Source organism: Sesamum indicum, linkage group LG2 (genome assembly GCF_026168435.1).
Source record: "Sesamum indicum cultivar Baizhima isolate 11 linkage group LG2, ASM2616843v1, whole genome shotgun sequence".
Taxonomy (NCBI): Eukaryota; Viridiplantae; Streptophyta; class Magnoliopsida; order Lamiales; family Pedaliaceae; genus Sesamum; species Sesamum indicum.
The window spans coordinates 2,710,193-2,722,350 of NC_142658.1; the positions used below are offsets into that span (position 1 = coordinate 2,710,193).

At 60.4% G+C, this 12,158-nt stretch overlaps 24 non-coding genes across 24 annotated transcripts; all 24 read left to right on the forward strand.

The window, feature by feature from the left end:
- Window positions 1-267: 267 nt before the first annotated feature.
- On the forward strand, window positions 268-386 carry LOC148788987 (5S ribosomal RNA). The gene has a single exon (XR_016064175.1). It is a non-coding gene; the product is annotated as a 5S ribosomal RNA (ribosomal RNA).
- A 386-nt stretch (window positions 387-772) lies between these two features.
- Window positions 773-891, forward strand: LOC148788988 (5S ribosomal RNA). Its single transcript, XR_016064176.1, has one exon. It is a non-coding gene; the product is annotated as a 5S ribosomal RNA (ribosomal RNA).
- A 386-nt stretch (window positions 892-1,277) lies between these two features.
- LOC148788989 (5S ribosomal RNA) lies at window positions 1,278-1,396 on the forward strand. Its single transcript, XR_016064258.1, has one exon. It is a non-coding gene; the product is annotated as a 5S ribosomal RNA (ribosomal RNA).
- Window positions 1,397-1,782: 386 nt separating this feature from the next.
- LOC148788990 (5S ribosomal RNA) lies at window positions 1,783-1,901 on the forward strand. The gene has a single exon (XR_016064177.1). It is a non-coding gene; the product is annotated as a 5S ribosomal RNA (ribosomal RNA).
- Window positions 1,902-2,287: 386 nt separating this feature from the next.
- Window positions 2,288-2,406, forward strand: LOC148788991 (5S ribosomal RNA). Its single transcript, XR_016064178.1, has one exon. It is a non-coding gene; the product is annotated as a 5S ribosomal RNA (ribosomal RNA).
- Window positions 2,407-2,792: 386 nt separating this feature from the next.
- Window positions 2,793-2,911, forward strand: LOC148788992 (5S ribosomal RNA). The gene has a single exon (XR_016064179.1). It is a non-coding gene; the product is annotated as a 5S ribosomal RNA (ribosomal RNA).
- A 386-nt stretch (window positions 2,912-3,297) lies between these two features.
- On the forward strand, window positions 3,298-3,416 carry LOC148788993 (5S ribosomal RNA). Its single transcript, XR_016064181.1, has one exon. It is a non-coding gene; the product is annotated as a 5S ribosomal RNA (ribosomal RNA).
- Window positions 3,417-3,802: 386 nt separating this feature from the next.
- Window positions 3,803-3,921, forward strand: LOC148788994 (5S ribosomal RNA). The gene has a single exon (XR_016064182.1). It is a non-coding gene; the product is annotated as a 5S ribosomal RNA (ribosomal RNA).
- Window positions 3,922-4,307: 386 nt separating this feature from the next.
- On the forward strand, window positions 4,308-4,426 carry LOC148788995 (5S ribosomal RNA). Its single transcript, XR_016064183.1, has one exon. It is a non-coding gene; the product is annotated as a 5S ribosomal RNA (ribosomal RNA).
- A 386-nt stretch (window positions 4,427-4,812) lies between these two features.
- LOC148788996 (5S ribosomal RNA) lies at window positions 4,813-4,931 on the forward strand. Its single transcript, XR_016064260.1, has one exon. It is a non-coding gene; the product is annotated as a 5S ribosomal RNA (ribosomal RNA).
- Window positions 4,932-5,317: 386 nt separating this feature from the next.
- Window positions 5,318-5,436, forward strand: LOC148788997 (5S ribosomal RNA). Its single transcript, XR_016064184.1, has one exon. It is a non-coding gene; the product is annotated as a 5S ribosomal RNA (ribosomal RNA).
- Window positions 5,437-5,822: 386 nt separating this feature from the next.
- On the forward strand, window positions 5,823-5,941 carry LOC148788998 (5S ribosomal RNA). Its single transcript, XR_016064185.1, has one exon. It is a non-coding gene; the product is annotated as a 5S ribosomal RNA (ribosomal RNA).
- A 386-nt stretch (window positions 5,942-6,327) lies between these two features.
- LOC148788999 (5S ribosomal RNA) lies at window positions 6,328-6,446 on the forward strand. The gene has a single exon (XR_016064186.1). It is a non-coding gene; the product is annotated as a 5S ribosomal RNA (ribosomal RNA).
- A 386-nt stretch (window positions 6,447-6,832) lies between these two features.
- Window positions 6,833-6,951, forward strand: LOC148789000 (5S ribosomal RNA). The gene has a single exon (XR_016064187.1). It is a non-coding gene; the product is annotated as a 5S ribosomal RNA (ribosomal RNA).
- A 386-nt stretch (window positions 6,952-7,337) lies between these two features.
- Window positions 7,338-7,456, forward strand: LOC148789001 (5S ribosomal RNA). Its single transcript, XR_016064188.1, has one exon. It is a non-coding gene; the product is annotated as a 5S ribosomal RNA (ribosomal RNA).
- Window positions 7,457-7,842: 386 nt separating this feature from the next.
- On the forward strand, window positions 7,843-7,961 carry LOC148789002 (5S ribosomal RNA). The gene has a single exon (XR_016064189.1). It is a non-coding gene; the product is annotated as a 5S ribosomal RNA (ribosomal RNA).
- A 386-nt stretch (window positions 7,962-8,347) lies between these two features.
- Window positions 8,348-8,466, forward strand: LOC148789003 (5S ribosomal RNA). Its single transcript, XR_016064190.1, has one exon. It is a non-coding gene; the product is annotated as a 5S ribosomal RNA (ribosomal RNA).
- Window positions 8,467-8,852: 386 nt separating this feature from the next.
- On the forward strand, window positions 8,853-8,971 carry LOC148789004 (5S ribosomal RNA). The gene has a single exon (XR_016064191.1). It is a non-coding gene; the product is annotated as a 5S ribosomal RNA (ribosomal RNA).
- Window positions 8,972-9,357: 386 nt separating this feature from the next.
- Window positions 9,358-9,476, forward strand: LOC148789005 (5S ribosomal RNA). The gene has a single exon (XR_016064192.1). It is a non-coding gene; the product is annotated as a 5S ribosomal RNA (ribosomal RNA).
- A 386-nt stretch (window positions 9,477-9,862) lies between these two features.
- On the forward strand, window positions 9,863-9,981 carry LOC148789006 (5S ribosomal RNA). Its single transcript, XR_016064193.1, has one exon. It is a non-coding gene; the product is annotated as a 5S ribosomal RNA (ribosomal RNA).
- A 386-nt stretch (window positions 9,982-10,367) lies between these two features.
- Window positions 10,368-10,486, forward strand: LOC148789007 (5S ribosomal RNA). The gene has a single exon (XR_016064194.1). It is a non-coding gene; the product is annotated as a 5S ribosomal RNA (ribosomal RNA).
- A 386-nt stretch (window positions 10,487-10,872) lies between these two features.
- LOC148789008 (5S ribosomal RNA) lies at window positions 10,873-10,991 on the forward strand. The gene has a single exon (XR_016064195.1). It is a non-coding gene; the product is annotated as a 5S ribosomal RNA (ribosomal RNA).
- Window positions 10,992-11,377: 386 nt separating this feature from the next.
- Window positions 11,378-11,496, forward strand: LOC148789009 (5S ribosomal RNA). Its single transcript, XR_016064196.1, has one exon. It is a non-coding gene; the product is annotated as a 5S ribosomal RNA (ribosomal RNA).
- Window positions 11,497-11,882: 386 nt separating this feature from the next.
- Window positions 11,883-12,001, forward strand: LOC148789010 (5S ribosomal RNA). The gene has a single exon (XR_016064197.1). It is a non-coding gene; the product is annotated as a 5S ribosomal RNA (ribosomal RNA).
- Window positions 12,002-12,158: the final 157 nt, after the last annotated feature.

Genomic DNA, 12,158 nt, shown 5'->3' on the forward strand with positions numbered 1-12,158 from the left:
ATGGGGCCCACGGGCCCACCGAACGCGACGGCCGATGGAAAACGGCCCCGGAATGCGCCCGAAATGGCTGATTTTGGGGGACGAGATGGGGCACAACGGGGCGGAGCCCAGTTGTCCACGTCGTGGAGCTCGGAGAGAGCTTCGCGTGCATATGCTGCTCGCCGCGTAACTCCACCCGTGCGCAAAGTTAGGCCGTCCGTAAGTTTCGACGCCCCTCCGGGCTCCCCCCCGCTGCCTGATAAAACATTAAAGCGCCCAAATCTCAGCGGGTGCGATCATACCAGCACTAATGCACCGGATCCCATCAGAACTCCGAAGTTAAGCGTGCTTGGGCGAGAGTAGTACTAGGATGGGTGACCCCCTGGGAAGTCCTCGTGTTGCACCCCTTTTTGCGAGCCGCTCCTCCCGGTTGTCAAGTCTTTCTTCTTCTTGTTTTTTTCTTTCCCCTTCGCGCAGTCCGCTCTCCCAAAACGGCCCGAGGGACCCCATGTCCGACTCCGGACGAATGGGGCCCACGGGCCCACCGAACGCGACGGCCGATGGAAAACGGCCCCGGAATGCGCCCGAAATGGCTGATTTTGGGGGACGAGATGGGGCACAACGGGGCGGAGCCCAGTTGTCCACGTCGTGGAGCTCGGAGAGAGCTTCGCGTGCATATGCTGCTCGCCGCGTAACTCCACCCGTGCGCAAAGTTAGGCCGTCCGTAAGTTTCGACGCCCCTCCGGGCTCCCCCCCGCTGCCTGATAAAACATTAAAGCGCCCAAATCTCAGCGGGTGCGATCATACCAGCACTAATGCACCGGATCCCATCAGAACTCCGAAGTTAAGCGTGCTTGGGCGAGAGTAGTACTAGGATGGGTGACCCCCTGGGAAGTCCTCGTGTTGCACCCCTTTTTGCGAGCCGCTCCTCCCGGTTGTCAAGTCTTTCTTCTTCTTGTTTTTTTCTTTCCCCTTCGCGCACTCCGCTCTCCCAAAACGGCCCGAGGGACCCCATGTCCGACTCCGGACGAATGGGGCCCACGGGCCCACCGAACGCGACGGCCGATGGAAAACGGCCCCGGAATGCGCCCGAAATGGCTGATTTTGGGGGACGAGATGGGGCACAACGGGGCGGAGCCCAGTTGTCCACGTCGTGGAGCTCGGAGAGAGCTTCGCGTGCATATGCTGCTCGCCGCGTAACTCCACCCGTGCGCAAAGTTAGGCCGTCCGTAAGTTTCGACGCCCCTCCGGGCTCCCCCCCGCTGCCTGATAAAACATTAAAGCGCCCAAATCTCAGCGGGTGCGATCATACCAGCACTAATGCACCGGATCCCATCAGAACTCTGAAGTTAAGCGTGCTTGGGCGAGAGTAGTACTAGGATGGGTGACCCCCTGGGAAGTCCTCGTGTTGCACCCCTTTTTGCGAGCCGCTCCTCCCGGTTGTCAAGTCTTTCTTCTTCTTGTTTTTTTCTTTCCCCTTCGCGCAGTCCGCTCTCCCAAAACGGCCCGAGGGACCCCATGTCCGACTCCGGACGAATGGGGCCCACGGGCCCACCGAACGCGACGGCCGATGGAAAACGGCCCCGGAATGCGCCCGAAATGGCTGATTTTGGGGGACGAGATGGGGCACAACGGGGCGGAGCCCAGTTGTCCACGTCGTGGAGCTCGGAGAGAGCTTCGCGTGCATATGCTGCTCGCCGCGTAACTCCACCCGTGCGCAAAGTTAGGCCGTCCGTAAGTTTCGACGCCCCTCCGGGCTCCCCCCCGCTGCCTGATAAAACATTAAAGCGCCCAAATCTCAGCGGGTGCGATCATACCAGCACTAATGCACCGGATCCCATCAGAACTCCGAAGTTAAGCGTGCTTGGGCGAGAGTAGTACTAGGATGGGTGACCCCCTGGGAAGTCCTCGTGTTGCACCCCTTTTTGCGAGCCGCTCCTCCCGGTTGTCAAGTCTTTCTTCTTCTTGTTTTTTTCTTTCCCCTTCGCGCACTCCGCTCTCCCAAAACGGCCCGAGGGACCCCATGTCCGACTCCGGACGAATGGGGCCCACGGGCCCACCGAACGCGACGGCCGATGGAAAACGGCCCCGGAATGCGCCCGAAATGGCTGATTTTGGGGGACGAGATGGGGCACAACGGGGCGGAGCCCAGTTGTCCACGTCGTGGAGCTCGGAGAGAGCTTCGCGTGCATATGCTGCTCGCCGCGTAACTCCACCCGTGCGCAAAGTTAGGCCGTCCGTAAGTTTCGACGCCCCTCCGGGCTCCCCCCCGCTGCCTGATAAAACATTAAAGCGCCCAAATCTCAGCGGGTGCGATCATACCAGCACTAATGCACCGGATCCCATCAGAACTCCGAAGTTAAGCGTGCTTGGGCGAGAGTAGTACTAGGATGGGTGACCCCCTGGGAAGTCCTCGTGTTGCACCCCTTTTTGCGAGCCGCTCCTCCCGGTTGTCAAGTCTTTCTTCTTCTTGTTTTTTTCTTTCCCCTTCGCGCACTCCGCTCTCCCAAAACGGCCCGAGGGACCCCATGTCCGACTCCGGACGAATGGGGCCCACGGGCCCACCGAACGCGACGGCCGATGGAAAACGGCCCCGGAATGCGCCCGAAATGGCTGATTTTGGGGGACGAGATGGGGCACAACGGGGCGGAGCCCAGTTGTCCACGTCGTGGAGCTCGGAGAGAGCTTCGCGTGCATATGCTGCTCGCCGCGTAACTCCACCCGTGCGCAAAGTTAGGCCGTCCGTAAGTTTCGACGCCCCTCCGGGCTCCCCCCCGCTGCCTGATAAAACATTAAAGCGCCCAAATCTCAGCGGGTGCGATCATACCAGCACTAATGCACCGGATCCCATCAGAACTCCGAAGTTAAGCGTGCTTGGGCGAGAGTAGTACTAGGATGGGTGACCCCCTGGGAAGTCCTCGTGTTGCACCCCTTTTTGCGAGCCGCTCCTCCCGGTTGTCAAGTCTTTCTTCTTCTTGTTTTTTTCTTTCCCCTTCGCGCACTCCGCTCTCCCAAAACGGCCCGAGGGACCCCATGTCCGACTCCGGACGAATGGGGCCCACGGGCCCACCGAACGCGACGGCCGATGGAAAACGGCCCCGGAATGCGCCCGAAATGGCTGATTTTGGGGGACGAGATGGGGCACAACGGGGCGGAGCCCAGTTGTCCACGTCGTGGAGCTCGGAGAGAGCTTCGCGTGCATATGCTGCTCGCCGCGTAACTCCACCCGTGCGCAAAGTTAGGCCGTCCGTAAGTTTCGACGCCCCTCCGGGCTCCCCCCCGCTGCCTGATAAAACATTAAAGCGCCCAAATCTCAGCGGGTGCGATCATACCAGCACTAATGCACCGGATCCCATCAGAACTCCGAAGTTAAGCGTGCTTGGGCGAGAGTAGTACTAGGATGGGTGACCCCCTGGGAAGTCCTCGTGTTGCACCCCTTTTTGCGAGCCGCTCCTCCCGGTTGTCAAGTCTTTCTTCTTCTTGTTTTTTTCTTTCCCCTTCGCGCACTCCGCTCTCCCAAAACGGCCCGAGGGACCCCATGTCCGACTCCGGACGAATGGGGCCCACGGGCCCACCGAACGCGACGGCCGATGGAAAACGGCCCCGGAATGCGCCCGAAATGGCTGATTTTGGGGGACGAGATGGGGCACAACGGGGCGGAGCCCAGTTGTCCACGTCGTGGAGCTCGGAGAGAGCTTCGCGTGCATATGCTGCTCGCCGCGTAACTCCACCCGTGCGCAAAGTTAGGCCGTCCGTAAGTTTCGACGCCCCTCCGGGCTCCCCCCCGCTGCCTGATAAAACATTAAAGCGCCCAAATCTCAGCGGGTGCGATCATACCAGCACTAATGCACCGGATCCCATCAGAACTCCGAAGTTAAGCGTGCTTGGGCGAGAGTAGTACTAGGATGGGTGACCCCCTGGGAAGTCCTCGTGTTGCACCCCTTTTTGCGAGCCGCTCCTCCCGGTTGTCAAGTCTTTCTTCTTCTTGTTTTTTTCTTTCCCCTTCGCGCACTCCGCTCTCCCAAAACGGCCCGAGGGACCCCATGTCCGACTCCGGACGAATGGGGCCCACGGGCCCACCGAACGCGACGGCCGATGGAAAACGGCCCCGGAATGCGCCCGAAATGGCTGATTTTGGGGGACGAGATGGGGCACAACGGGGCGGAGCCCAGTTGTCCACGTCGTGGAGCTCGGAGAGAGCTTCGCGTGCATATGCTGCTCGCCGCGTAACTCCACCCGTGCGCAAAGTTAGGCCGTCCGTAAGTTTCGACGCCCCTCCGGGCTCCCCCCCGCTGCCTGATAAAACATTAAAGCGCCCAAATCTCAGCGGGTGCGATCATACCAGCACTAATGCACCGGATCCCATCAGAACTCCGAAGTTAAGCGTGCTTGGGCGAGAGTAGTACTAGGATGGGTGACCCCCTGGGAAGTCCTCGTGTTGCACCCCTTTTTGCGAGCCGCTCCTCCCGGTTGTCAAGTCTTTCTTCTTCTTGTTTTTTTCTTTCCCCTTCGCGCACTCCGCTCTCCCAAAACGGCCCGAGGGACCCCATGTCCGACTCCGGACGAATGGGGCCCACGGGCCCACCGAACGCGACGGCCGATGGAAAACGGCCCCGGAATGCGCCCGAAATGGCTGATTTTGGGGGACGAGATGGGGCACAACGGGGCGGAGCCCAGTTGTCCACGTCGTGGAGCTCGGAGAGAGCTTCGCGTGCATATGCTGCTCGCCGCGTAACTCCACCCGTGCGCAAAGTTAGGCCGTCCGTAAGTTTCGACGCCCCTCCGGGCTCCCCCCCGCTGCCTGATAAAACATTAAAGCGCCCAAATCTCAGCGGGTGCGATCATACCAGCACTAATGCACCGGATCCCATCAGAACTCTGAAGTTAAGCGTGCTTGGGCGAGAGTAGTACTAGGATGGGTGACCCCCTGGGAAGTCCTCGTGTTGCACCCCTTTTTGCGAGCCGCTCCTCCCGGTTGTCAAGTCTTTCTTCTTCTTGTTTTTTTCTTTCCCCTTCGCGCAGTCCGCTCTCCCAAAACGGCCCGAGGGACCCCATGTCCGACTCCGGACGAATGGGGCCCACGGGCCCACCGAACGCGACGGCCGATGGAAAACGGCCCCGGAATGCGCCCGAAATGGCTGATTTTGGGGGACGAGATGGGGCACAACGGGGCGGAGCCCAGTTGTCCACGTCGTGGAGCTCGGAGAGAGCTTCGCGTGCATATGCTGCTCGCCGCGTAACTCCACCCGTGCGCAAAGTTAGGCCGTCCGTAAGTTTCGACGCCCCTCCGGGCTCCCCCCCGCTGCCTGATAAAACATTAAAGCGCCCAAATCTCAGCGGGTGCGATCATACCAGCACTAATGCACCGGATCCCATCAGAACTCCGAAGTTAAGCGTGCTTGGGCGAGAGTAGTACTAGGATGGGTGACCCCCTGGGAAGTCCTCGTGTTGCACCCCTTTTTGCGAGCCGCTCCTCCCGGTTGTCAAGTCTTTCTTCTTCTTGTTTTTTTCTTTCCCCTTCGCGCACTCCGCTCTCCCAAAACGGCCCGAGGGACCCCATGTCCGACTCCGGACGAATGGGGCCCACGGGCCCACCGAACGCGACGGCCGATGGAAAACGGCCCCGGAATGCGCCCGAAATGGCTGATTTTGGGGGACGAGATGGGGCACAACGGGGCGGAGCCCAGTTGTCCACGTCGTGGAGCTCGGAGAGAGCTTCGCGTGCATATGCTGCTCGCCGCGTAACTCCACCCGTGCGCAAAGTTAGGCCGTCCGTAAGTTTCGACGCCCCTCCGGGCTCCCCCCCGCTGCCTGATAAAACATTAAAGCGCCCAAATCTCAGCGGGTGCGATCATACCAGCACTAATGCACCGGATCCCATCAGAACTCCGAAGTTAAGCGTGCTTGGGCGAGAGTAGTACTAGGATGGGTGACCCCCTGGGAAGTCCTCGTGTTGCACCCCTTTTTGCGAGCCGCTCCTCCCGGTTGTCAAGTCTTTCTTCTTCTTGTTTTTTTCTTTCCCCTTCGCGCACTCCGCTCTCCCAAAACGGCCCGAGGGACCCCATGTCCGACTCCGGACGAATGGGGCCCACGGGCCCACCGAACGCGACGGCCGATGGAAAACGGCCCCGGAATGCGCCCGAAATGGCTGATTTTGGGGGACGAGATGGGGCACAACGGGGCGGAGCCCAGTTGTCCACGTCGTGGAGCTCGGAGAGAGCTTCGCGTGCATATGCTGCTCGCCGCGTAACTCCACCCGTGCGCAAAGTTAGGCCGTCCGTAAGTTTCGACGCCCCTCCGGGCTCCCCCCCGCTGCCTGATAAAACATTAAAGCGCCCAAATCTCAGCGGGTGCGATCATACCAGCACTAATGCACCGGATCCCATCAGAACTCCGAAGTTAAGCGTGCTTGGGCGAGAGTAGTACTAGGATGGGTGACCCCCTGGGAAGTCCTCGTGTTGCACCCCTTTTTGCGAGCCGCTCCTCCCGGTTGTCAAGTCTTTCTTCTTCTTGTTTTTTTCTTTCCCCTTCGCGCACTCCGCTCTCCCAAAACGGCCCGAGGGACCCCATGTCCGACTCCGGACGAATGGGGCCCACGGGCCCACCGAACGCGACGGCCGATGGAAAACGGCCCCGGAATGCGCCCGAAATGGCTGATTTTGGGGGACGAGATGGGGCACAACGGGGCGGAGCCCAGTTGTCCACGTCGTGGAGCTCGGAGAGAGCTTCGCGTGCATATGCTGCTCGCCGCGTAACTCCACCCGTGCGCAAAGTTAGGCCGTCCGTAAGTTTCGACGCCCCTCCGGGCTCCCCCCCGCTGCCTGATAAAACATTAAAGCGCCCAAATCTCAGCGGGTGCGATCATACCAGCACTAATGCACCGGATCCCATCAGAACTCCGAAGTTAAGCGTGCTTGGGCGAGAGTAGTACTAGGATGGGTGACCCCCTGGGAAGTCCTCGTGTTGCACCCCTTTTTGCGAGCCGCTCCTCCCGGTTGTCAAGTCTTTCTTCTTCTTGTTTTTTTCTTTCCCCTTCGCGCACTCCGCTCTCCCAAAACGGCCCGAGGGACCCCATGTCCGACTCCGGACGAATGGGGCCCACGGGCCCACCGAACGCGACGGCCGATGGAAAACGGCCCCGGAATGCGCCCGAAATGGCTGATTTTGGGGGACGAGATGGGGCACAACGGGGCGGAGCCCAGTTGTCCACGTCGTGGAGCTCGGAGAGAGCTTCGCGTGCATATGCTGCTCGCCGCGTAACTCCACCCGTGCGCAAAGTTAGGCCGTCCGTAAGTTTCGACGCCCCTCCGGGCTCCCCCCCGCTGCCTGATAAAACATTAAAGCGCCCAAATCTCAGCGGGTGCGATCATACCAGCACTAATGCACCGGATCCCATCAGAACTCCGAAGTTAAGCGTGCTTGGGCGAGAGTAGTACTAGGATGGGTGACCCCCTGGGAAGTCCTCGTGTTGCACCCCTTTTTGCGAGCCGCTCCTCCCGGTTGTCAAGTCTTTCTTCTTCTTGTTTTTTTCTTTCCCCTTCGCGCACTCCGCTCTCCCAAAACGGCCCGAGGGACCCCATGTCCGACTCCGGACGAATGGGGCCCACGGGCCCACCGAACGCGACGGCCGATGGAAAACGGCCCCGGAATGCGCCCGAAATGGCTGATTTTGGGGGACGAGATGGGGCACAACGGGGCGGAGCCCAGTTGTCCACGTCGTGGAGCTCGGAGAGAGCTTCGCGTGCATATGCTGCTCGCCGCGTAACTCCACCCGTGCGCAAAGTTAGGCCGTCCGTAAGTTTCGACGCCCCTCCGGGCTCCCCCCCGCTGCCTGATAAAACATTAAAGCGCCCAAATCTCAGCGGGTGCGATCATACCAGCACTAATGCACCGGATCCCATCAGAACTCCGAAGTTAAGCGTGCTTGGGCGAGAGTAGTACTAGGATGGGTGACCCCCTGGGAAGTCCTCGTGTTGCACCCCTTTTTGCGAGCCGCTCCTCCCGGTTGTCAAGTCTTTCTTCTTCTTGTTTTTTTCTTTCCCCTTCGCGCAGTCCGCTCTCCCAAAACGGCCCGAGGGACCCCATGTCCGACTCCGGACGAATGGGGCCCACGGGCCCACCGAACGCGACGGCCGATGGAAAACGGCCCCGGAATGCGCCCGAAATGGCTGATTTTGGGGGACGAGATGGGGCACAACGGGGCGGAGCCCAGTTGTCCACGTCGTGGAGCTCGGAGAGAGCTTCGCGTGCATATGCTGCTCGCCGCGTAACTCCACCCGTGCGCAAAGTTAGGCCGTCCGTAAGTTTCGACGCCCCTCCGGGCTCCCCCCCGCTGCCTGATAAAACATTAAAGCGCCCAAATCTCAGCGGGTGCGATCATACCAGCACTAATGCACCGGATCCCATCAGAACTCCGAAGTTAAGCGTGCTTGGGCGAGAGTAGTACTAGGATGGGTGACCCCCTGGGAAGTCCTCGTGTTGCACCCCTTTTTGCGAGCCGCTCCTCCCGGTTGTCAAGTCTTTCTTCTTCTTGTTTTTTTCTTTCCCCTTCGCGCACTCCGCTCTCCCAAAACGGCCCGAGGGACCCCATGTCCGACTCCGGACGAATGGGGCCCACGGGCCCACCGAACGCGACGGCCGATGGAAAACGGCCCCGGAATGCGCCCGAAATGGCTGATTTTGGGGGACGAGATGGGGCACAACGGGGCGGAGCCCAATTGTCCACGTCGTGGAGCTCGGAGAGAGCTTCGCGTGCATATGCTGCTCGCCGCGTAACTCCACCCGTGCGCAAAGTTAGGCCGTCCGTAAGTTTCGACGCCCCTCCGGGCTCCCCCCCGCTGCCTGATAAAACATTAAAGCGCCCAAATCTCAGCGGGTGCGATCATACCAGCACTAATGCACCGGATCCCATCAGAACTCCGAAGTTAAGCGTGCTTGGGCGAGAGTAGTACTAGGATGGGTGACCCCCTGGGAAGTCCTCGTGTTGCACCCCTTTTTGCGAGCCGCTCCTCCCGGTTGTCAAGTCTTTCTTCTTCTTGTTTTTTTCTTTCCCCTTCGCGCACTCCGCTCTCCCAAAACGGCCCGAGGGACCCCATGTCCGACTCCGGACGAATGGGGCCCACGGGCCCACCGAACGCGACGGCCGATGGAAAACGGCCCCGGAATGCGCCCGAAATGGCTGATTTTGGGGGACGAGATGGGGCACAACGGGGCGGAGCCCAGTTGTCCACGTCGTGGAGCTCGGAGAGAGCTTCGCGTGCATATGCTGCTCGCCGCGTAACTCCACCCGTGCGCAAAGTTAGGCCGTCCGTAAGTTTCGACGCCCCTCCGGGCTCCCCCCCGCTGCCTGATAAAACATTAAAGCGCCCAAATCTCAGCGGGTGCGATCATACCAGCACTAATGCACCGGATCCCATCAGAACTCCGAAGTTAAGCGTGCTTGGGCGAGAGTAGTACTAGGATGGGTGACCCCCTGGGAAGTCCTCGTGTTGCACCCCTTTTTGCGAGCCGCTCCTCCCGGTTGTCAAGTCTTTCTTCTTCTTGTTTTTTTCTTTCCCCTTCGCGCACTCCGCTCTCCCAAAACGGCCCGAGGGACCCCATGTCCGACTCCGGACGAATGGGGCCCACGGGCCCACCGAACGCGACGGCCGATGGAAAACGGCCCCGGAATGCGCCCGAAATGGCTGATTTTGGGGGACGAGATGGGGCACAACGGGGCGGAGCCCAGTTGTCCACGTCGTGGAGCTCGGAGAGAGCTTCGCGTGCATATGCTGCTCGCCGCGTAACTCCACCCGTGCGCAAAGTTAGGCCGTCCGTAAGTTTCGACGCCCCTCCGGGCTCCCCCCCGCTGCCTGATAAAACATTAAAGCGCCCAAATCTCAGCGGGTGCGATCATACCAGCACTAATGCACCGGATCCCATCAGAACTCCGAAGTTAAGCGTGCTTGGGCGAGAGTAGTACTAGGATGGGTGACCCCCTGGGAAGTCCTCGTGTTGCACCCCTTTTTGCGAGCCGCTCCTCCCGGTTGTCAAGTCTTTCTTCTTCTTGTTTTTTTCTTTCCCCTTCGCGCACTCCGCTCTCCCAAAACGGCCCGAGGGACCCCATGTCCGACTCCGGACGAATGGGGCCCACGGGCCCACCGAACGCGACGGCCGATGGAAAACGGCCCCGGAATGCGCCCGAAATGGCTGATTTTGGGGGACGAGATGGGGCACAACGGGGCGGAGCCCAGTTGTCCACGTCGTGGAGCTCGGAGAGAGCTTCGCGTGCATATGCTGCTCGCCGCGTAACTCCACCCGTGCGCAAAGTTAGGCCGTCCGTAAGTTTCGACGCCCCTCCGGGCTCCCCCCCGCTGCCTGATAAAACATTAAAGCGCCCAAATCTCAGCGGGTGCGATCATACCAGCACTAATGCACCGGATCCCATCAGAACTCCGAAGTTAAGCGTGCTTGGGCGAGAGTAGTACTAGGATGGGTGACCCCCTGGGAAGTCCTCGTGTTGCACCCCTTTTTGCGAGCCGCTCCTCCCGGTTGTCAAGTCTTTCTTCTTCTTGTTTTTTTCTTTCCCCTTCGCGCACTCCGCTCTCCCAAAACGGCCCGAGGGACCCCATGTCCGACTCCGGACGAATGGGGCCCACGGGCCCACCGAACGCGACGGCCGATGGAAAACGGCCCCGGAATGCGCCCGAAATGGCTGATTTTGGGGGACGAGATGGGGCACAACGGGGCGGAGCCCAGTTGTCCACGTCGTGGAGCTCGGAGAGAGCTTCGCGTGCATATGCTGCTCGCCGCGTAACTCCACCCGTGCGCAAAGTTAGGCCGTCCGTAAGTTTCGACGCCCCTCCGGGCTCCCCCCCGCTGCCTGATAAAACATTAAAGCGCCCAAATCTCAGCGGGTGCGATCATACCAGCACTAATGCACCGGATCCCATCAGAACTCCGAAGTTAAGCGTGCTTGGGCGAGAGTAGTACTAGGATGGGTGACCCCCTGGGAAGTCCTCGTGTTGCACCCCTTTTTGCGAGCCGCTCCTCCCGGTTGTCAAGTCTTTCTTCTTCTTGTTTTTTTCTTTCCCCTTCGCGCACTCCGCTCTCCCAAAACGGCCCGAGGGACCCCATGTCCGACTCCGGACGAATGGGGCCCACGGGCCCACCGAACGCGACGGCCGATGGAAAACGGCCCCGGAATGCGCCCGAAATGGCTGATTTTGGGGGACGAGATGGGGCACAACGGGGCGGAGCCCAGTTGTCCACGTCGTGGAGCTCGGAGAGAGCTTCGCGTGCATATGCTGCTCGCCGCGTAACTCCACCCGTGCGCAAAGTTAGGCCGTCCGTAAGTTTCGACGCCCCTCCGGGCTCCCCCCCGCTGCCTGATAAAACATTAAAGCGCCCAAATCTCAGCGGGTGCGATCATACCAGCACTAATGCACCGGATCCCATCAGAACTCCGAAGTTAAGCGTGCTTGGGCGAGAGTAGTACTAGGATGGGTGACCCCCTGGGAAGTCCTCGTGTTGCACCCCTTTTTGCGAGCCGCTCCTCCCGGTTGTCAAGTCTTTCTTCTTCTTGTTTTTTTCTTTCCCCTTCGCGCACTCCGCTCTCCCAAAACGGCCCGAGGGACCCCATGTCCGACTCCGGACGAATGGGGCCCACGGGCCCACCGAACGCGACGGCCGATGGAAAACGGCCCCGGAATGCGCCCGAAATGGCTGATTTTGGGGGACGAGATGGGGCACAACGGGGCGGAGCCCAGTTGTCCACGTCGTGGAGCTCGGAGAGAGCTTCGCGTGCATATGCTGCTCGCCGCGTAACTCCACCCGTGCGCAAAGTTAGGCCGTCCGTAAGTTTCGACGCCCCTCCGGGCTCCCCCCCGCTGCCTGATAAAACATTAAAGCGCCCAAATCTCAGCGGGTGCGATCATACCAGCACTAATGCACCGGATCCCATCAGAACTCCGAAGTTAAGCGTGCTTGGGCGAGAGTAGTACTAGGATGGGTGACCCCCTGGGAAGTCCTCGTGTTGCACCCCTTTTTGCGAGCCGCTCCTCCCGGTTGTCAAGTCTTTCTTCTTCTTGTTTTTTTCTTTCCCCTTCGCGCACTCCGCTCTCCCAAAACGGCCCGAGGGACCCCATGTCCGACTCCGGACGAATGGGGCCCACGGGCCCACCGAACGCGACGGCCGATGG